The 23,177-nt window shown below is 43.2% G+C and overlaps 1 protein-coding gene across 15 annotated transcripts in view; it reads left to right on the forward strand.

Annotated features, from left to right (window-relative positions):
* The window catches only part of r3hdm1 (R3H domain containing 1), a 187,450-nt gene that overhangs the window by 13,067 nt on the left and 151,206 nt on the right, over window positions 1-23,177 (forward strand). For all 15 annotated transcript variants that reach the window (XM_087989207.1, XM_087989205.1, XM_087989206.1 and 12 more), the window contains exon 2: window positions 19,584-19,779. The gene's annotated coding sequence lies outside the window, so the exon portion shown is untranslated. The remainder of the gene's footprint in view (window positions 1-19,583; window positions 19,780-23,177) is intronic.

Raw genomic sequence — 23,177 nt, forward strand, 5'->3', positions numbered from 1 at the left:
TGTTGAAAGAAGAGATGAAGCACTGTAAAAGTGTACCGGTCATTCAGTTATAATTCACGATAACACAATTGACGAATTGGGAGCGCTGTTTCTAAAGCGTGACATTTTACTGCGCCAACACTTTGTGTTGTTTCTAAAGCACAATTTTTCTATAACGAGAATGTAACCATCACATTATAGAACTGATTCCCTTCTATAATGTCTGGTGGCTGCTGTCCTTTCCTTTTGGGGTAAAATTTTTGTTCTTGATCAGATAGGAAATGTTGGTTTTGAGAAATGGAGTGCTGTATGTTTTGTGATGCAGCGTTGATTACCGAGCATTCCCAAGTGAAGGAGTTTTATTAGCGTAGAGCTATTTCAGTCATCTTGTGACATTTACGCTGAAACACAATCCTCCCTTTTGAAAAGAATATCCATTATACATTTCAGTTTCCCAAGAATCACTTCTGTCGTCATTAACTAAGATTGCAAGTTAGTTCCAAATAATATGTAATTTTGTGTGTTTGCTTCATGTCACTAGAAATTGTGTGGCCATTCTAACTTTTCACATTGAGCCTCTTTGCTCTTAATGTTAGCCAATGCTGTATGTAATCCCAAATCCAGAGGTGAAAAGCCATCCAATCCCTCAAAACAACTCCTCTGTTTTATCATTTGAATATTACATTGTTGGCTTTTCCATCACTGCTAATAATTTATTTACAAAGATCTATGCTTTTCCAATGAATATGTAGTGGATAAGTTTTGTTATCCATTGTTTGAATTGGATAGCACAGAAAAACTGAACTGAAAACTGAGGCTGAGAACACAAAAACAAGTGGAAATAATTTACACAAAAACAGAAATTGCTGGAGAAAGTCAGAAAGTCTGGAAGTATTTATGAGAAGAAAGCACAGCAGTTCAGGCAGCATCCGAGGAGCAGGAGAATCTCTGCACCACTCTAATCCAGAATCTGGTTTCCAGCATCTGCAGTCATTGTTTTTACCTCTGAGAAGAAAGCAGAATCAACATTTGGTCCAATTCGTTCATGTTTACCAAACAGCTGAAATTAATCTCGTCTCATTTGCCAGCATTTGTCCCAAATCCCTCTTAAATCCTTCCTATTCATTTAACCATCCAGATGTCTTTGAAATATAGTATTTGTACCAGCCTCCACCACTTCCTCTAGCTGCTCTGTCCATCCACGCACCGCCCTCTGTGTGGAAAAAGTTGCCCCTTAGGACTTTCTTAAATCTTACCCCTCTAACTTTAAACCTATGCCCTCTAGTTTGGGACTCGCCCCACCCTGTGGAAAAGATCTTGGCTATTCACTCTATCCATGCACCCCATGATTTTATAAACCTCTGTAAGGTAACCCCTCAGCCTCTGATGCTCGAGGAAAAAAAGCCCCTAGCTGAATACAAACTTTCCAACCCTTGCAACATCCTTAAATCTTTTCTGAACCCTTTCAAGTTTCACAACGTTCTACCTATGCCAGGAAGACCAGAATTGGACGGATTTGGTTTTAGTTTTGATTTGAATCCTTAAATTTAGTTCTTTGTTCTGTTTTGTATTAGTAATGTCTGTGTACTTTTGAATTGCTCAGCTGAAAAAATGTAAGGCTCCTTGCTGGTTACTGTCCTCTGACATTCCATTTGTGATTTTTTTAAACAGCAATTGTTTTGCATGCTAATTGTAAGAAGGTAAATTGATTAATCTTGAATATTACTGACAAAATTTCATGAATTTTACAAACATTACCTAGCACATAGTACATGCCTATATACTTGTAACTAAACATTTTGCTTTTGGCTAACATTTATTACCCCTTTTATTTGCCTTCAAGAAGGTAGCAGTGAGCCTTCCTCTCGATCTATTCCAATCCGTTTCAAATGAAAGCAAAGTTCTGTGGGTTCTGGATGTCTGAAATAAAAACAAAGTGCTAAAGAATCTCAGCAAACATTCCAGTATCTGATGAGAGAAACAGAATTTCAAAGAAGAGTCATGTTGAAGTGGAAAACGTAATGCAGTCCATTTCATTTATTTGCTCTGTCAGTAATGTGAACTGTGGAGTTTCAGAATTTTGACCCAGAAAGCAGGAACGGTCTTTGTTTGTGTTCATGGGGACTGTTTGTTTGGAGGTGGACAGGAGGTAATCTATTTCCTGTGCACCTTTTAGTTTGTGGATGTTGTTGGTTTTGTATATTCTGTAATATTTTGTACACATTGCAGAACTTACAATCTACAAGATGCACTGCAGAAATTCACCAAAGATTGTTAGACAGCACCTTCCAAACCCATGGCCACTTAACTCTAGAAGGACAACACCACCACCTGTAAGTTCCCTATCGAGCTGCTCACCACCCAGACTTGGAAATATCACTGTTCTTTCACTGTTGTTGGGTCAAAGTCCTGGAATTCCCTCCCTACTAGCATTGTGGGTTAACCCACAGCAAGTGGACTACAGCGATTCACAAAGGCAGCTCATCATTGCCTTCTCAAGGGCAAATAGGGATGGACTATCAATGCTGGCCAGCCAGCGACGCCCAAGTCTCACAAATGAGAATTTTTAAAAATGCTGTTGAAAAGGTATTGCTAGTTGCTACGGTGCATCCAGCTGAGAATAGACATGACAGCTCTGTCATGAAGGGAGTGAATGCTTGAAGTGTTGGATGGTCTGCTTGTCAAGTGGTTTGCTTTATTTAGGTAGTGTTGAATTTGAATTTAACTTAGTGTTTAGAAAAATAGCAGGAGTAAGCCATTCAGCCTTTCACTTCTATGCCATTCAACATTCAATCATGGCTGATCTGATTGTTACCTCAATCTGAATGTCTGGTTACTCTTAAGCAAGGTGATCCAAAAATTATCAATAATTTATCTCTGCCTTAAAAAAAATCAAGGATATGCCTTCTACCACCTTTTTCACGGACAGTTCCAAAGACACTCAACCCTCATGGGAAAAAAAACTGAATCTTTGTTTTAAATAGGAACCCCGTTATTCTTCGATTGTAATACCTAGTTCTCCTTCTTCCATTAAAGGAAACATCTTCTCTTCATCTACCTGACCAGACCGAAGGATCCTTACACCCCTCTGACTCTTATGAATGACAGCAGATTGAAGTCTCCCTTTCAATTTTACCTGTTAAAACATCTCATTCTGGATAGTCTCAAAGCATTCTCTAAACTGCAGCTAACGCATTTACTTATTTATGTAAATAAGGTGTGCAGTTCTGTACACCGTACTCAAGGTGCAGTGCCACCAATGTGCTGTGAACAAGCATAATCTCCTTATTTTGTGTTCAGTTCCACTTGTGATAAATACTAAAATTTTATCAGTTTTCTTAATTGCTTGGTTTACCTGCATACTTACCTTTTGTGATGCATGCATAAGGGCACCCAAATCACTTTGCATCTCAAAACTCTGCAATATTTGCCTAATCCTATCACTTTTATTCTTCCTGCAAATTTTCATATTTACCATATCATATTTCATTCTCCAAATCTTTATCCCCACACTTAACGTACCTTTTTGTAACCTCCTTACATAGTCTTCACAACTTAAGTTTAAATCTATTGTTGGGTTGCCAGTAAATTTAGCAACTGGACCTTCTTCCCTTCATGTAAGACATTCACATAAATTGTAAACAGTTGAGGTCCCTTTGGTACTACATTGATAACAGTTTACCAGCCTGAAAATGATCCATTTATGCCTACTTCCTGTATGCCAACCAATCTTTGGAAAAAAATGTGCTACCTCCTATACCATGAGCATTTATATTCCCCAATAACCTATTGATGTGGCACTTTATCAAATGCCTTCTGGAAACCAAAGTACAGTACCTACAACTTTGTCCACAGCATCCACCACCTCAAAGAATTCCAGTAGGTTGATCAAACATGATTAATCCCTCACAAGACTGTGGCTCTGTCTGATTGTCTTGAAATTTTCCAAGTGCCCTGCTGTAATTTTTTGAATAACAGCTTCTAATAGCTCCCCTATGTCAGATGTTAAGCTAACTGGTCTGTAGTTTCCTGGTTTCTGTCGCCCTGCCTTGCTTGAATGAAAGAGTTGCATTTGCTCGCTTCCAATCTAATGGGATCACCTGTGAATCAAGGGAAGCTAAAATCAATGCAACAGCTATTTCAGTAGCCACTTGATTTTAGATCCCTCATTGCAGACTGTTAGGGGCATGGCAATTGTCAGCCTCCTACTACAACAGTAAACACAGTAACATTTTTCTCTGATCTTGATTTTTCTCAAATTCCTCCCTTCTTTCCAATTCTTGATCTATTCCTACTTTTGGGATGTTACTTGTATGCTCTGTAGTGCAGACCAATGCAAAATGTGTTTAATTCATTTGCCAACTCCTTACATACCATTATTTGTTCCCAAGAATCAGTTTCTGTAAGACTGACGTGAGCTTTGTTAATTCTTCGCATTTCTAACATTTATAGAATTTGTTACTTTTTAAAAATATTTCTAGCAAGCTTTCTCTTATTTTTTTTCTCCTCCTCCTGGCTTATTAGTCTTTTAGTCTTTCTTTGCTGTTTATATTCTGTCCACTCTTCTGACCTGCCACTTGTCTTGGCACGATTGTAAGATTTTTCTTCGTGTTATACTATCTTTAATATTTCCAGTTATCTAAGTATGGTTGGTCCATTCTTTGGGATGTATCAATTCCCTGTATTATCTCCTTAAAGGTTTACCACTGCATCTTGTTTAAATCATCTTGGATCTACTCTGTCCCTCAACTTGACTGTAAAAATAAAATAAATTGTGGCTGCTGAAACCAAAGAGCACCTTCATTTGGATTATTGATTTTCATCTTGTGGCATAATACTAGGTTTAGTGCAGCCTGTTCTCTGCTCTGCTCTAGAACATGCTGTTCTATGAACTCCTCAAGATTAGATTCCCCTCCAGTGTGGAAACAGCCCCTTTGGCCCAACGTGTCCACACCGACCCTCCGAAGAGTAATCCACCCACACCCATTCCCCTATATCATGTTTACTCCTGACTATTCAACTTTTCCTCTTGATATGTGTATTAATCTTGTGGTTATCACCTTACTTTTCCACAACCTTTCATTATTTCCTCCTTTTATGCTGCAGTGTGCGATTCCAACAAGTGACAAATCGTCCTATAATTTTGCATGTCTACGCAACTTTCTCTACATCTTCATTTCCAGAACTGAGGTCATCCCTCTCAATTATGTTGTGAGCATCATCAATGGAGCCACCTTACCATATTTTCCTGGTTTGCTGTCATTCCTAAATGGCCTGCAGTTTTTAGGATTCAGTTCCAAGTCCACATGATCCTTCAGTCTTGCCTCTGTAATGACATTTGTTTTCTATTTCTCTGAATGATACACCTATCTATCATACTGGTGGCTTGTGTATTGCAGCTGGTGTTAGTAACTTTGGCGAAACACAAACGTAGGAGCAGACATAAGCCAGTAGGCCCATCAAGCCTCTACCCCATACCCCTCAACATCTTTAGCTTCCAGAAATCTATCCATTTCTTTCTTAAATATACTCTTTTAAATTGGTCTTCACAACCTTTTATGGAAGAGAATTCCATAGGTGGTTCAGCCTTTGAGTGAAAACATTTCACCACATTTCAGTCCAAAATGGCTGACTATATATCCTGAGACCATTACCCTCTGCTCTGGATTCACCAGTCAGAGGAAACTCATTCCCTGCATCTGATCTGTCCCAACTTATCAGGATTTTGTTTCACTGAGATTCTCTCTCCCATTGTTTTTGAACTCCAGTGAATACAGGCCCAGTTGACCCAATTTGTCCTCATTGGTCAAACCAGCACCCTAAGAATCAGTCAGGTGCACTTTTGTTGCTCACCCTCTATCACAAGTGTATCTTTTGAGATCAGAGACAAAAACTGAATAATCAAGGTATGATCTCACCAAAGCTCTGTGCAGCTGCTGTAAGACATCCTTGCATCTGTACTGAAACTCTTTTGCAATGTAAACTAGGATAGATCTCATGGGGCCCTGGGGATTTGGCCACTTGAATGCTTTTCAAGAGACCTAACACCACTTCTTTCTTGATCTCAAAATTCCCTAACATATGAGCATGCTCCACACAAATCTCATTATACATATCCTTCTCTTGAGTGAATACTAATGCAACGTACTCATCCAGGATCTCACCCACACCTTCTGCCAAGCAGAAGTTCCCTCATTGTATGGTCCTACCTTCTCCCTAGTTATCCTCATTATTTTTAATGTACATATAGAATGCCTTGGGATTCTCTTTAACCCTACTTGGCAAGGTCATTTCATGGCCTCTTGCGCTCTCAATTCCCTGCTTGAGTTCTTCCTGTTCTCTTTATATTCCTGATGGGCCCTGTCTGGTTTTAACTTGCTAAAATCTTATGATTTAGATCATTTCATGGCTGTCTGAGGTACAATACCCTTGATAAACGATCACCAGAGAGCATCCCTATGGTCCTCTGGGACTACAGTAACTTTATTGTAAATTATAATGGTAATTCCACAGTCAACTTTGAGTTCCCTAACCTTAGGACAAGATTTTAGCCTTTCATGTTTATTACTCAACCCCACATCTAGTTCTATTGTGATATGTTACTTTTGCCCCAGCCAACCTGTCTTCACCCACTTCAGGCTAATTATCATATGAGGTGCTTTCAGCTCAGACTACTCATTCTTTCGGACCCTCAGTTCTCACTATCACTTGTTCAGTTTGTCTTCCGTCCTGGCCTGCCAACCGTAATCCCCTCTTCAACTTACCCCTTTGATATCTCTCAGCTCCATCTCCACCTATTTGCTTGCTTATCTCCAAAATGCCGGGTTTTTTTTTCCAGCTGCTATTAGTTCTGATGAACTGGCACTGGGCTTGAATCTTTAGCTTTGCTTTCTTCACACACATGCTACCAGATCTGCTGAGATACCCCAGGAATTTGTTTAAAATTATGCAGTTTGTCACCAGCATTGTTTCTTAATGACATTTTGGGTGTGTTTAATTCTGTATGCATATTCTACAATACAGTAGAAAATGCTTAGGAAGAAATACTTTGGAATAACCTACAATTCTGATTCAAGTTTTTTTTTCAAAGAATGACATGGAAATTCTGTCAGCTTTTAACAAGTTCAATGATTTCCACACCAGTCATTCTTTGGGGAGTGGAGAGTTTTATAGTAGAGTTGATGGAAACAAAGACCTCATTTGATTGCTGTTTATTCCAGAACCTATGGCGTATTAAGAGTAAGTGACTATTTTATACCAAATACCGTCTTCATTATCCTATCTACCTGCGACTCTATTTTCAAGGTGCTACGAATCTGCACTCTAAGCTCTCTTTGTGCAGCAACACACCCTAGGACCTTACCATTAAGTGTATAAGTCCTGCTAAGATTTGCTTTGCCAAACTGCAGCAACTCTCATTGATCTGAATTGAACTCCATCTGCCACTCCTCAGCCCATTGGCCCATTTGATCAAGATCTCGTTGTAATCTGAGGTAACCTTCGCTGTCCATTACACCTCCAGTTTTGGTGTCATCTGCAGACTTACTATACCTCTTATGCTCACATCCAAAACATTTAGATAAATGATGAAAAGTATTGGACCCATCACTGATCCTTGTAGCACTCCACTGGTCACAGGCCTCCAATCTGTGACCAAACTCTGCACCCACCACCCTCTGTCTTCTACCTTTGAGCCAGTTCTGTATCCAGATGGCTAGTTCTCCTTGTATTCTGTGAGATCTAACCAGTCTCCCACAGGGAACCTTGTCGAAAGCTTTACTGAAGTCCATGTAGATCACGTCCACCACTCTGCACTCATCAATCCTCTTTGTTACTTCTTCAAAAAACTCAATCAAGTTTGTGAGACATGATTTCCCATGCACAAAGCCATGTTAACGATCCCTAATCAGTCCTTGCCTTTTCAAATACATGTACATCCAGTTCCTCAGGATTCCCTCCAATAACGTGCCCACCACCGACGGGAAGTTATCAGCTGGAAAAATGAAGTACTCTGTAGTGTCACCTGGTGAACACAACCTTCAGCTGCATACATCTCCAAAGGAGATCCCTAATATTCTTGTTGCTTGCTGACACATGTAAAAACATCCAAATCCAGTATTAACCAGACAAAATGTAAGAGTAAACGCAATTAACATTGAAGAAATTATTGGACTTTTTGGTATAAGGATTTTGAATTGAGAGATGATATAAGGTACAAGTGATAATGGTAAAGATTTTTAAAGTGTGTGGCAAATCCCTAGAACCATCGTGAGCCACTGATGCTTATTAAATAGGGAGATAGACAAAATGGGAGGGGAATGGGGTTGGGGGAAGGTAGCTGTGAATGTGACAGGTAGATGAAGTTGGGTGAAGGTGATAGATTGGGGGAGGGTGGAGCGGATAGGTGGGAAGAAAGACAGATTTCTTCATTTCCAACTGCCACTGATATGGACCACCTCAACTTGTCCACCCCCCTCACCCACTCCAACCTCTCACCCTCGTAACGCAATGCCCTCCACTCCCTGTGCTCCAACCCCAACATCACCATGAAACCTGCATTTGGGGGTTGGCTGGGGGTGAGGGGACGCAGTGATAGTTTGCCGCACCGACCTCTACACTGCTGAAGCCAGGCACCAACTCGTGGACACCTCTTCCTCCTAGCCCCTCGACCACGACCTCCCCTCCCATCACCAAACCGTTGTTGTAAAATTAATAAACCTCATTTAGGAGCAAGTCAATCCAAATTATTAAATCGAAAGCTTTTGGGAGGGGCAGCTTGATTCTGATGCTACGTAGGGGACTTGACCATGCCGTCTCTCCCCGAACAACAGATACAGCAGTTTTTATCGTCTGGATGACGTGTACAACAAAAAGCCCACGAAAGACTTTTTATTGTGTTCTGCACGTGTGCATGCAGAGATCACTGTTTCTGGGAACAGCGTACCCACGATATTGTGTTCTGCAAGTATTTCTTCAGTTAGTTTCTGTTTTCAGTCCCCCCTTGTGATCCACGACATGTGGGAGCATGGCAAACAGACCACCTACATCCAGTAATCATCAATGGGACCAGAAAGGGGGTGACTCCCAGGCAACTCAACATGGAGGCTCGCACCCAGCATAATTCTCACTGTCAAAAATTTCCAACATGAGTTAAGGACAGCCATAACAATGCAATAAGTGATGACAATGAACATGATGAAGGTATGCAAAAGGTACAAGCCACGAGATCCACCTTGTAACCATCCTAGCCACTCCAGGGGATTACAATCATGACCCTGTTTCCCTTCCTGCCGGATTTTATCAGCCTCCAGATAGATGTGATTCGCTAGGTTAGTTACGTTGTCCGAGGCATCCAGAATGTATGTGCGGCACTCGGGGCCTGTAACAGCACAGGTGCCACCTTGTGCCGACAGCAAATAGTCAAGGGCAAAACAGTTCTGCAATGCTACAGTACGGGTGGTAATAATCTCAGCCAACATCTGAGTTGGCCATGCTAACAGCTGCAAAGCCATCGGTAGTCTCCTCAGCCAGCCTTTTCCAAGGTCGAGACCACATTGATCTGTTCCCTCGCAGCCTTAGCAGTCCTGTAGGTGGGGAAGGCGATTATAAAGAATTGCTCAGTCTTGGTGATGGACCGTTTGGATCGAGTAGGTGTAGGTTGGGATGAAGGCAGAGGGAACTGTAATGGCAACCAAAAGGGACCATGTAGGCAAGGTAGCAAGATCCAGACTAATTTGGAGGGAGCCAAGGATATACTTTAAGACCACAGAGAAAATAAGTCCTCCGGGTAATCAGCCTGAATTGTGGTTCAAATGGGTTTGAACATTTTACCTGTAGTCATCTTGACCACCTCAAGACTAAGAATACTTCCAGAAAGAAACAGTCGGCGGCCGGACAGGGTATGGAGCAGGGAATAGGAATGTTCGCTGGTTCTGGCATTCCACCCTGATGTGCGATTTACGTTTAAAACAAATAGTCCCCGTGGGTGCTCTCGGGTGACCTTATCATTAGCAGCATAAATGGGACGGTCAGGGCCTTGAATGCCTCATGAGATTCTCTGTCAGACCCCACCCCCCCCACAACCTCGGCCAAATGGATAATTGTGAGGATCGGTCCCTGGTTCAACCACCGTTCCGCCGTTTCTGATTTATTAAACGGAACGGGTCTTGGGAATCCCCCCACTAGAGTGTGCAGGGATACCACTACAGACCCACCATTTGGAGATATTATTTTGCTGCACGCACATATAGGACGTGCATAGGTAAGCATTAATATGTAACCCACACCTACTCTGGTGAACAGTACCTAAGTTGGCACAATTCCCTCAGTGCCCACACCCCACACACGATTGGCTGCTAGGCAAAGGGCGAAGGCAAAAATAAACAGAAACATCCCGGGGCTTTCCGAATGGAGTTGTACAATGGTCCAAAAGCTATACAGCCCACGCACAACAGCCCACGCGCTTGGTCTGTTCACAACAACTTCACGCGCACAAACAACATTAGCAGGCCCCGTGAGAAGTCCGTCTGAAAAAAAGGCAGAGGGTGAGGATCATGATCTGGTGTCTATCTTTCTTCACTTGTGACCAGTGTTTCCAGACCCCCTTTCCTCGCATGTCAATCCAGGCGCACGTGTCACTGCTCATGATAACCTCATAGGGACCATTCCACTTAGGGGCGAAGCCAGGTTTAATGGGTAGAGTATTAACCATAACCTTACTATCCACTAGTGGGACCTCCAGACAATCCTCTAAATGCCTATGTTAATCCCCCGCTTCCTATTTGTCCCTAACTGTTTGCTGCATCTCCTTCAGCTGGACACTCAGTTTGAACACATAGCGATGTATTTTGTTACGGTGAGGGCCAACATTGGAACCCCCTGTGATGATGGACTCAGGCAGTTGCATTGGCCTACCTGTCATCAACTTGTAAGGGGTCAAACCAGTCAACCGGCTTGTGTTGGACAGGAGTCGCATGAGTATAGCAGGCAGGACTCAGTCCAGTCCTGCACGGTCTTAGCAGTGGAGGTTTTGAGAGTTCTGTTCATTATCTCCACCATGCCAGAACTTTGTGGATGGTAGAGTATGTGAAATTTCTGTTTAATGCCAGTCAGTTGGCATACAGTTTTTACAACCTTTCCAGTAAAATGGGTCCCCTGGTCAGAGTCAATCTGGGACGTCACCCGCCACCTGGGAATCCGATCCTCAGCTAAAAGGATCTGTTTTGCGACCATTACTGTTTGCCATTTTTATAAATGACTTAGTCGCAGGCATAGGTGGATGGATTAGTAAATTTGCAGACCACACTAAAGTCGGTGGAGTAGTGGCCAGTTTGGAAGAATGTTACAGGTTGCAGGGGGACTTGGATAAATTGCAGAATTGGGCTGAGAGGTGGCAAATGGAGTTCAATGCAGCTAAATGTGAGGTGATACACTTTGGGAAGAATAACAGGAAGACAGAGTACTGGGTCAATGGAAAGATTCTTGGTAGTGTGGATGTGCATAGGGATCTTGGAGTCCATGTGCATAGGGATCTTGGAGTCCATGTGCATAATTCCCTGAAAGTTGCCACCGGGGTGGATAGTGCTGTTAAGAAGGCATATGGTGTGTTAGGTTTCATTCGTAGAGGGATTGAGTTCTGAAGCCGCAATATCATGCTGCAACTATACAAAACGCTGGTGCGGCCACCTTGGAATATTGGGTACAGTTCTGGTCCCCATATTTTGGGAAGGATGTGGAAGCACTGGAAAAGGTGCAGAGGGGATTGACCAGGATGTTGCCTGGTCTGGAGGGAAGGTCTTATGAGGAAAGGCTGAGAGACTTGGGTCTGTTTTCATTGGAAAGAAGAAGGCTAAGAGGGGATTTGATAGAGACATACAAGATGATCAGAGGATTAGATAGGGTCGACAGTGAAAGTCTTTTTCCTAGGATGATGATGTCAGCTTGTACAAGGGGGCATAACTATAAATTGAGGGGTGATAGATTTAAGACAGATGTCTCTGTCTTTACACCGAGAGTGGTAAGGGCGTGGAATGCCCTACCTGCTAATGTAGTCAACTTAGCCACATTAGGGAGATTTAAACAATCCTTAGATAAGCACATGGATGATTTTGGGATAGTGTAGGGGGACGAGCTGAGAATAGTTCACAGGTCGGTGCAACATCGAGGACCGAAGTGCCTGTTCTGTGCTGTATTGTTCTATGTTCTAAAATCCTTGCAACTGAGTAGTTGCAAGTAGGCTAGGCCTCAACCCACCTGATGAATTGGTCAGTAATCACAAGGCAATATGTCTTCCTGTGGGTTTAGGGAAGACATCCTGTAAAATCTATCTGCTCCCTGGGCCCTTTGGCCAAGGCTCGCCCCATTCTAATTTTAGTAGGCCTGCCTGGGTTGTACTGGGCATACATCACACAGCAGTGACAGAATCCAGTTATATCTCTGCCCAGATGTATAGCTGCTTTAGACTATGCCAAGTGGGCTGAGAGAGTCAGTGCTCCTATTGTGATGACCGGGGATAAAGTCTTGCATATAAAACACACCCTTGTAGGAATGCTAAATATGGGAAAATTACACACCGTTTGTAACATGAGAGCAAAATGGGAGGCTGTTCTTTTGCCACCAACCAAATCCATTACCATTGTACACGATACCCTGGAAAATCCAGTAGAAGGGATATTGGGCGATGGTGAACGACGTGTGGAAATGTGGACAATGAAGTAGAGGAAAGTGGGATATGGGATATCCCCATGGAGGCACCAGATGAGACCCTGTTTGTGGATGGCTCGTGGATATATGTAGACAGTCTACCACGTATTTCTTCCCAATGCTGGTTATCATAGCACCACACCCCACATGGGAAACACCATGGTGTAATTGCCTAAGAGTATGTTAGATGCACGTCGGGGCCACGATCTTGTCATTCGATATGCAGTCACCTTTCTCATTTGGCGTAGCTCCCTGCGCCGTCCACTTGGTGCATTCACCCTCAGGGGTATCAGCATGCAGTTGGGAAATGCTTATGATGGGGTCATCCTCAGCAAAGATGGCAGACAAAGGATGGATATCTTCTGTATCTAGTGCTGATTGAGCAGCTTTGCCAGCAGCCTGGATCCTCTTAAAAATGTTCCACTCGGGATTTTGTTCAGCTGGTTCCCTCTGGTGGGCCTTGACCTTCACCACTGCAGCCTCTGATGGGAGCTCGCCGGCCTCCAGTAAGGTCTTTATTATCTGCCAATGCTTGACAGGGGTGCCCTTGTGGTGATAAATCCCCAAACGGTCATGTAATCGTAGACAATCCCAACGCATATCTACTATCTGTGCAAATGTTAACCCTCTTCCCTGCCGTCTCCGTGAAGGCCTGGGTGAGGGCTACTAACTCCTCCACCTGGGCTGACAGGTCTCCCTCTATTCTCCCCGCTCGGACAAATCGTAGTTCTGCGTTCACTACAGTCTACCTATTTCCATGAGCATTCCACACACAGAGTCTCATATGGTGCCTCCATGGGTATATCCTTTGACCCACTTTCCTCTGCTTCATCGTTCACATTCCCACACACGTTTCACCATCGCCTAATATCCCTTCCGCTGGGTTTTCCTGGCTATCTCGTACAATGGTAATGGATTTGGTTGGTGGCAAAAGAAAAGCCTCCCATTTTGCCCTTCTCATGTTACAAACCATCTGTAATTTTCCCATATTTAACATTTCTACGAGGGTGTATTTGATATGCAAGATTATATTCCTGATCATCACAATAGGCTTACTGACCCTCACAGCCCACGTGGCACAGTCTGAATCAGCTATACATCTGGGCAAGCCGTTCACTACAGGACCCTCAGCAGTAGAGTAGTACCCATAGTTTGCTGTTTATCACCATGGAGCTGGGTTACTATTGCTGAGTAAAAACCTCCCTCTTCGTTGCAGTAAACATGGAAGTCTTTACTAGCATCTGGTAATCCCAGTCCCAGTGCTGACATTGACTCTGCTTTCTGTTTTGTATAGGAGTCGTCTTGCTCCGGTCCCTGCTCAACTGGGTCCATTGCAGGTTTACTCCCTTTTACTAATTGTTGTATGGGCTCAACAACTTTGGCAAACAGATAAAATTCCTGCAGTAGTTAATCAAGCTCAAGATGTTTCTCACACCACAGACTGTTAAGGGTCATGGCATCTGTTGTATAGCTGTCTTTCTGTCTGCAGGCATATCTTTCATTCCTTGGGAAATTAAATGTCCCAAGTAAAGACTCTAGTTTTCCCAAATTGAGCTTTCTTCAGGCTGGCTCTTAACCCTCTGTCCTGCAGGTGCTTCAGGACTAACTTTGTCGCCTCTTGATGTCTTGGCTTGGATTCAGAAGCCAGGAGGATGTCATTGACGTATTGGAGTAGTGTACTGCTGTGGGGCAGGTCGATCTCCCGGAGTACCTCACTTGTTACGTGGTGAAAGTTGGCTGGATTATTATGGAATCCCTGGGGAAGTTTGGTCCAAGTTTGTTTATCCCCAATCAGAAATGCAAAATTATCTTGGGAGTTACGATGGAGGGGGATAGACCAGAATCCATTTGCAATATCCAGTACAGTAAAGATTTTGTGGGCTGGGGAGAGGCCAATTAAGATTGTGGATGGATTGGTGACTCCAGGAATGACACTGTTTAGGGCTGTAAAATCAATTGTGAGACGGTTTACTGCTGGCCATGTGGGGGAATTAGTAGTGTTGTACTGTCTTGGAGAATTTCCCTCTCCACTAATCCTTTCACAATTTCCACAACCCTTCTGGCTTTGGGTTTTATGGGATATTGGTGACGTGGCTTCTGGACCCTCCACGACTACAGGGTTGATTTTAATCAAGCCTGTATCTAATTTAGTCTCTGTCCATACCCCTGAGATAGAGGCGCAAATGGCACCAAAGCCATTATCCTCTAGCTGCCAATCACATCCCATAGAGGACGCGACTTGGACACTGCTCAAGTGGCTCGCATAAGTGCCCATTTTTTTCTTTTACCCATCAGGATGGGGCCAGATTAATTCACCCTTCCCACAGTCTACAAGGGCTTTGTATTCCTTGCTTAAATCATTTCCATAATAGTTCCTTTGTCATTTTTACATACGTAAAATCACATTGGTAGATACAGGTTATTGATTTCTACGAGAGTGGTCTGACTGAAGTACACAGGGGTTTGTTGTCCATTAATCCACGTTCACTTAAATCATTTTGTTAGTTGTGGGCAGGGATAGGTCAGTAATAGATATGGAGGCTTCCATGTCCACGAGCATCTCACACTGTCTCTTTCTCCCCCCCCCGCCCCAACCTGTGTAGATGCGTTAATCCTACCCTCCTTATCACCGTGCCTATGGGGGCTGCCGGACATCAGTCAGATGTATTCTTGGTGCTTGTTCGTTTGCTTTGTTTTCAGAGTGATCCCTTTTGCCACAGTACTGACAGACACGAGTGGGCTTCCTGTTGTTCTGTTTCCTCCCCCGACAATCCTGGATAAAGTGGCCCATCTTGCCACAGTTGTGATACGTGGGTCTGGATTTTGACTTTGTGATGGTGCCTAGGTTTTCCTGATTTATGCACACGGGGGTTTTCCTCCTATGTCCTCCGTAATGCCTGTTGCCCATTCTATCAGGGCGTGGTAGTCTTGGGCGAATGACGACCCCCATTTTTACAACTGCCAGGTGCGTGGGAGACAGCCTGTCCTGGAAAGCCTGAATAAATGCCTGGTCAGAGCAGTCTTCTGGAGAATCCCTGAGCATTCTTGGTAGACCGTATAAAGTTGTTCCCCATGTTTGGAGGTGCCCTCCCCCGTCTGTTGTTTGTTTGGTGTTTGTTCCTTTTGCCCAATTTCCTAGGAAGTTGTTGAACGAAGAGACCTTGGAGTATAGGTTCATAGCTCCTTGAAAGTGGAGTCGCAGGTAGATAGGATAGTGAAGAAGGTGTTTGGTGTGCTTTCTTTTATTGGTCAGAGGATTGAGTATAGGAGTCGGGAGGTCATGTTGCGACTGTACAGGACATTGATTAGGCCGCTATTGGAACATTGCGTGCAGTTCTGGTCTCCTTCCAATCAGAAAGATGTTGTGAAACTTGAAAGGGTTCAGAAAAGATTGACAAGGATGTTATCAGGGTTGGAGGATTTGAGCTATAAGGAGAGGCTGAACAGGCTGGGGCTGTTTTCCCTGGAGTGTCGGAGGCTGAGGGATGACCTTACAGAGGTTTACAAAATTGAAGGGCATGGATAGGATAAATAGGCCAAGTCTTTTCCCTGGGGTCGGGGAGTCCAGAACTAGAGGGCATAGGTTTAGGGTGATTGGGGAAAGATATAAAAGAGACCCAAGGGGCAACTTTTTCACGCAGAGGGTGGTACGTGTATGGAATGAGCTGCCAGAGGAAGTGGTGGAGGCTGGTACAATTGCAACATTTAAAAGGCATTTGGATGGGTATATGAATAGGAAGAGTTTGGAGAGATATGGGCGGGGTGCTGGCAGGTGGGGCGAGATTGGGTTGGGATATCTGGTCGGCATGGATGGGTTGGGCGGAAGGGTTCATTTCCATGCTGTACATCTCTTTGACTCTATGGTGGGTGGTTTTCCCAAAACACGCTGGATTTTGGCTTTAAATCTGCCGAAGGGTTCCTGCTGATCCTCTATCTGTTTTAATAGCAGTGCCCTGGGTCCATCTGCTCCTGGCTCATGTCCCTCCAAATCTTTCCTAATCATCTGCTTATCCAACTATCTCTTCAATGTGGTAATTATATCCACATCCTCCATTTCCTCATGAAATTCATTCTACACGCAAACTACCCTGTATAAAAAAAAATTTGCCCCCATGTCCTTTTTTTTAAATCTCTCTCTCTTCTCACCTCAAATGTGTCTCCTAGTCTTGAAATCCCCTATCCTAGGACAAAGCCAACTATTGCTAACTCTATATAAACAGATTCTGCTTCTTGAGTCGAAACCAGTGGAGTTTTTTTTCAACAAGACTTTATTTTGTGATTGGATCTTGCATAATCCATGGTTAATAATTTACAGCTAATAATGTATTTTTGAAGTGCAATCACTATTGTTGGGAAAATGCCAACTAGTTTGCGCACTTGCATTTATGGAAATGTGTTATGTGCTGATGACTGTGTAAATGTTTAAAACTCTGTTGTGTAATTGCCAGATAAAAAGTAAATCAGTTCTTAATTTTAAAATTAGATGCTCAAAGATTTGAGGGATATGTGGCAAAATTAGAATTAAGTACTAGATTAACCTTTTGAATGGCAGAATAAATTTAAGAAGTTGCATGATATATTATATGTTTATTCAGTAGTCTGATGACACATTGGTAGAGCCATGGAACAATTAGCTGATTGGCTAATAATGGTTTATTAATTTGCAGGTGAGATTTTTTCTTCCGTTGAGTGCAACTTCATGCACATAGTCATGATTAGGTCAGAGGCAACTTTGACAATCCTGATTTCTAAAAAGTTTTCACCTAATGTTTGATCATTATTGCTGGCTTTATTTTACTTATAACAATAGGAGTGAAGCCTGGATGAATTTGTCATTATAATTCAGAACTAATTTCTAAACTTGACATTTAATTTATTAACTTTCTATAGGAGAGAATGAAACCATTTTAAGTTCAATGTCAAGATACATACATTAAAGAGCTTGGAAAAACAGTATACCATTGCAGCTGTTATGAAAGATTCTAGAGAAACAGAGTAAAGAGTTGGCTAACCCTTTATATCCTTTTGGATAACATGCAAATATGAATGATAACGTACAATTCCAGTAAACCTTATGGCTTTTAAACTACTTAAACTTTGAACTATTAAATAGTTTTTCTTAATGATGTTATGATGCCTAGTTTACGTTGTTACCTAAATGCATGTAACTGAATTACATTGTTACTAACGGCATCTGTAAATATCTTACTCAGAATATTTTAATGTATCCTTTTTCTTATTTTAGTATTTACCATTATAATGACCCCCAATGTGATTGTGCAAAAGTCTATGAATTGTATCACCGGAGAAATTTTGTTTTTCAGTATTGAAGTAATGATTACAATAAAAAATTAAGGTGAAAATAGACCAAGTTACTTGATTTGAAGTGTTAACTGGTACATGTTCCAGGCCGAAAAGAGTTTAACTCATGAATTTTATCTGCTTAACTTTTTTATTTGTTGATTAGAACATGAAATACCTGCATTCTTTCTCAACTCTGTACGTTTGCACGTTGTGTTAATGTTTTTACGTTGGTATTTAAATTCTCATAAATACGACAGACAACATTATTTTGAGGATCTTATGATGATCCCAACTGATGTTATGATGGGACAAGTCAGATCCCAAACTGAAATCTGGCTACATATATTGCTTTTAATAATTTTCAGGAGATGCTCTCACTTGAAGCACAAGCATGCAATGCTGCAAATTTGAGCTGAGCAAAAAAACAGAAGTTTATTATGCAAAAGAAATGAGGATAAAATTCAAAGATTTTGAAACATACCATAAAATACAATCACATTAATCTCAAAAGCATTCCTTTTTCCAATACTCCCAGTACAACAATTCCAGAATTCTTGCTCTCGCCTTATCTCTCCCTCTCTCGCTCTCATATGGATCAACTTAGCTACTGCTCAATTCCTGGTCAGAAGAATCTGATGATCTCTTCCATAACTATCACGCAACTGAGCTGAGACTTGCTCCGCTTCACATAATGTGTTCAGGTCTTTAACACTTCTGGTCTGCAGCTATTAAACTCAAGTTCTGACAGTAAGTAACCTCTTTTGTAACAGTACGAAATTACTTCCTTTCTCAGGAGAAACATCGAGCTATTTCCACTGCCAGATTTGGCCAAACATCTGCAAACTCCCCAAGCTGAAACTAAAATGTTTTATTTTTCAACCTCTGGTTGTTTTCCCTAAACTCCAAAAAAAAAAAGTCATTTATTTTTTAATCTGAAAGCCCAAAGCACGACACTGTTTACCTTGTTAGCTCAGACTCTCACAACTCAATTAAAATCTCATGACGCTCCAGGAAACTTATCTCAAATACTGATTTGATTTTTTTTAGATCATTGTGGCTACAGAGCTACTTGCAAGTTGATCATTACACTGCCTCAGATACACACAAAAAAACTGCTCGTCCAAAATTCAAAAATGCAAATAAATTATGTTTAATTACATAGGAACCTCTCCTACCTTGCATTACAATTGGTGCATGCTTTTCTTCTTGTGTTTCTCAAACAATTATGAATCAACAGTTCCCAGAAAAATAATTTTCTCATGATGGAAAGGTACATTTGTACATTTTAAGTGTCAATCAGACTCCATGCTTCCTTAATTGGTACTTTGTTCAGGGATTCATTGATTTAAATTCAGTAATCATTTTGGTCTTAATGATCAAATACTGTGGTATGTCAAATTTTGTAGGCTTCACTAAACTACATATATGAACATAGAAAAGAGGTTGATTCCTGAAGAATTATTTGTGGATGGATTTGACTCCCTTATTGCATTGGCATATCGAAAAGGATCTAGCTTCAATGTCTTCTATTGAATTTGAGCATTTGAATTATCGAGGATTGATATTTTTATGTTAATATAGTATATTTCTTCCTATAGGTGTTTGGGAATGATTTACCTCATTGGTAGAAGACGCATTCAGACCAGGACTCCACACTGGTGATGAGGACATGGGACTCCTCTTGTCAGCTTCCAGCAGGTTCAGTACAATTGACCTCCTGATCAGCGCTAAGGGCGAACCTTGGTTTGGTTTATTACCTCATTGCTACAGAACTATAACTGTCAAAGGCTGAAGGTAAATCTGGAACCTAAATTTATGTTCAAAGTGAATGTTACAATATTTGTACAGAACAGCAAAAATAAGTTGCTAAAGATGAACCCTTTATGTATTAAGACCATTAGACCATAAGACATAGGAACGGAAGTAAGGCCATTCGGCCCATAGAGTCCACTCCGCCATTCAATCATGGCTGATGGGCATTTCAACTCCACTTACCCGCATTCTCCCCGTCGCCCTTAATTCCTTGTGACATCAAGAATTTATCAATCTCTGCCTTGAAGGCATTTAGCGTCCCAGCCTCCACTGTATTAAAGAATGAAACAAAAGATAGCTTAGTTACTGCCATAGATACAATTATAATATTCACCATATTCTCCATTTTGTACATTGGAATTGAAGAAAGACAGTTTCCCCACACATTCTCATTTCTATCCTTGGTCAGTTTTCCCTTTGTAAATAAAGCATTCTGCCCTCAATCGGGAAAGACATTGCACATTAAGCAGTTCTATCAGAAATTGCTCTCCAAACCCTTGTGTGTTCCAGGACGACTCTGGCTTGAACTTGAGTTCTTAATATGCATATTAATAACATTAATATTATAAATTCTAATGCTGTTATTAATATTATTTTTATATGCAGTCATCACTTTTTTTTCTCTCCAAATCCCTTGTATAATTTTAAAGAAGTCAGTCGAGACTGTGAAATCCAGTTGTGCAGTTTAATCTTTCTCTTGGTATAATTTTCAACTTGAACCTTTTAAATTGCTTTCAACATAACTCTTGCCAACTAGATTCATTGGGTCATTGCTTGTTTTGTATATCCCACTCCAACCGCTACCTGAACTCCCACACCCCTCCCACCCACTCCAACCTCTCACCCTCGGAACGCACAGCCCTCCACTCCCTCCGTTCCAACCCCAACCTCACCATCAAACCAGCTGACAAGGGAGGCGCAGTAGTAGTTTGGCGCACCGACCTCTACACCGCTGAGGCCAAACGCCAGCTCGCAGATACCTCCTCCTACTGCCCCCTTGACCATGACCCCACCCCCCACCACCAAACCATCATCTCCCAGACCGTCCATAACCTCATCACCTCAGGGGACCTCCCATCCACCGCCTCCAACCTCATAGTACCACAACCCCGCACCGCCCGCTTCTACCTCCTGCCCAAAATCCACAAACCTGACTGCCCCGGACGACCCATCGTCTCAGCCTGCTCCTGCCCCACCGAACTCATCTCCTCCTACCTCGACACGGTCCTGTCCCCATTAGTCCAAGAACTCCCCACCTACGTCCGTGACACCACCCACGCCCTCCACCTCCTCCAGGATTTCCGCTTCCCCGGTCCCCAACGCCTCATCTTCACCATGGACATCCAGTCCCTGTACACCTCCATCCCCCATCACGAAGGACTCAAAGCACTCCGCTTCTTCCTTTCCCGCCGTACACCCAGTACCCTTCCACCGACACCCTCCTTCGACTGACTGAACTGGTCCTCACCCTGAACAACTTTTGTTTCCAATCCTCCCACTTTCTCCAAACAAAAGGAGTAGCCATGGGCACCCGCATGGGCCCCAGCTATGCCTGCCTCTTCGTAGGGTATGTGGAACAATCCATCTTCCGCAACTACACTGGCCCCACCCCCCATCTTTTCCTCCGCTACATTGATGACTGTATCGGCGCTACCTCGTGCTCCCACGAGGAGGTTGAACAGTTCATCCACTACACTAACACCTTCCACCCCGACCTCAAATTCACCTGGACAGTCTCGGACTCCTCCCTCCCCTTCCTAGACCTTTCTGTTTCTATCTCAGACGACCGAATCAACATGGACATCTACTACAAACCGACCGACTCCCACAGCTACCTGGACTACACCTCCTCCCACCCCGCCCCCTGTAAAAACGCCATCCCATTCTCCCAATTCCTTCGTCTCCGCCGCATCTGCTCCCAGGAGGACCAGTTCAAAATACGCACAACACAGACGGCCTCCTTCTTCAAGGACCGCAATTTCCCCCCCGACGTGATCGACGATGCCCTCCACCGCATCTCCTCCACTTCCCGCTCCTCCGCCCTTGAGCCCCGCCCTCCAACCGCCACCAGGACAGAACCCCACTGGTCCTCACCTACCACCCCACCAATCTCCATGTACAGCGCATCATCCGCCGTCACTTCCGCCACCTCCAAACGGACCCCACCACCAAGGATATATTTCCCTCCCCTCCTCTATCAGCTTTCCGTAGAGACCACTCCCTCCGCGACTCCCTTGTCAGATCCATACCCCCACCAACCCAACCTCCACTCCCGGCACCTTCCCTTGCAACCGCAGGAGGTGCAACACTTGCGCCCACACCTCCCCCCTCACTTCTCTCCAAGGCCCCAAAGGAAACTTCCATATCCGCCACAGATTCACCTGCACCTCCACCCACATTATCTACTGCATCCGCTGCAGCCGGTGTGGCCTCCTCTATATTGGGGAGACAGGCCGCCTACTTGCGGAGCGATTCAGAGAGCACCTCTGGGCCACCCGGACGAACCAACCCAATCACCCTGTAGCACAGCATTTCAACTCCCCCTCCCACTCCACCGAGGATATGCAGGTCATTGGACTCATCCACCGCCAAACCACAACAACGCGACGGTCGGAGGAGGAGCGTCTTATCTTCCGACTGGGAACCCTCCAACCACAGGGGATGAACTTGGACTTCACCAGTTTCTTCATCCCCCCTCCCCCCACCTTGTCTCAGCCGAATCCCTCCAGCCCGGCACCGCCTTCCTGACCTGCAGTCGTCTTCTTGACCTCTCCGCCTCCACCCTACTCCGACTGTCACCCTCACCTTGACCTCTTTCCACCTATCACATTTCCAACGCCCCTCCTCCAAGTCCCTCCTCCCTACCTTTTATCTTCTCCTGCTGAACACTCTCTGCTCATTCCTGAGGAAGGGCATGTGCCCGAAACGTCGAATCTCCTGTTCCCTAGATGCTGACCCTGACCTGCTGTGCTGTTCCAGCAATAAAGTTTCAGCTATATCCCAAATGCCTCAAACTTTTTTTTTTGTTTTCTTTGCGTTGAATAATCTTTTGAGGGGATTGGAGTATCATGCCTCTAACAAATGCAAAAGTAAGACACTGTAACTGTTCTTTAATGCACCAAGCCAGAGATCATTTTCCTTGCACTCCTAAACTTAGGACTGCTTTGCTTTGGTTTGCATTTTAGATAACGCAGTATCTTTTTCTTCTAACATCTCATATTTTGAACCATTGAAAGAGAATGCTTCTTGCTATCCACTGTGTCTACGTCTCATGATTTTGTAGACCTCAATCAGTCCACCCTCAACCACCTCCTTTCTAATGAAAATAATCCCAATCTACTCAACCTCTCTTCATAGCTAGCACCCTCCATACTGGGCAA

This window comes from Chiloscyllium plagiosum, unplaced genomic scaffold (genome assembly GCF_037043375.1).
Source record: "Chiloscyllium plagiosum isolate Xiang-an unplaced genomic scaffold, Cpla_swu_hap1 HiC_scaffold_7, whole genome shotgun sequence".
NCBI lineage: Eukaryota > Metazoa > Chordata > Chondrichthyes > Orectolobiformes > Hemiscylliidae > Chiloscyllium > Chiloscyllium plagiosum.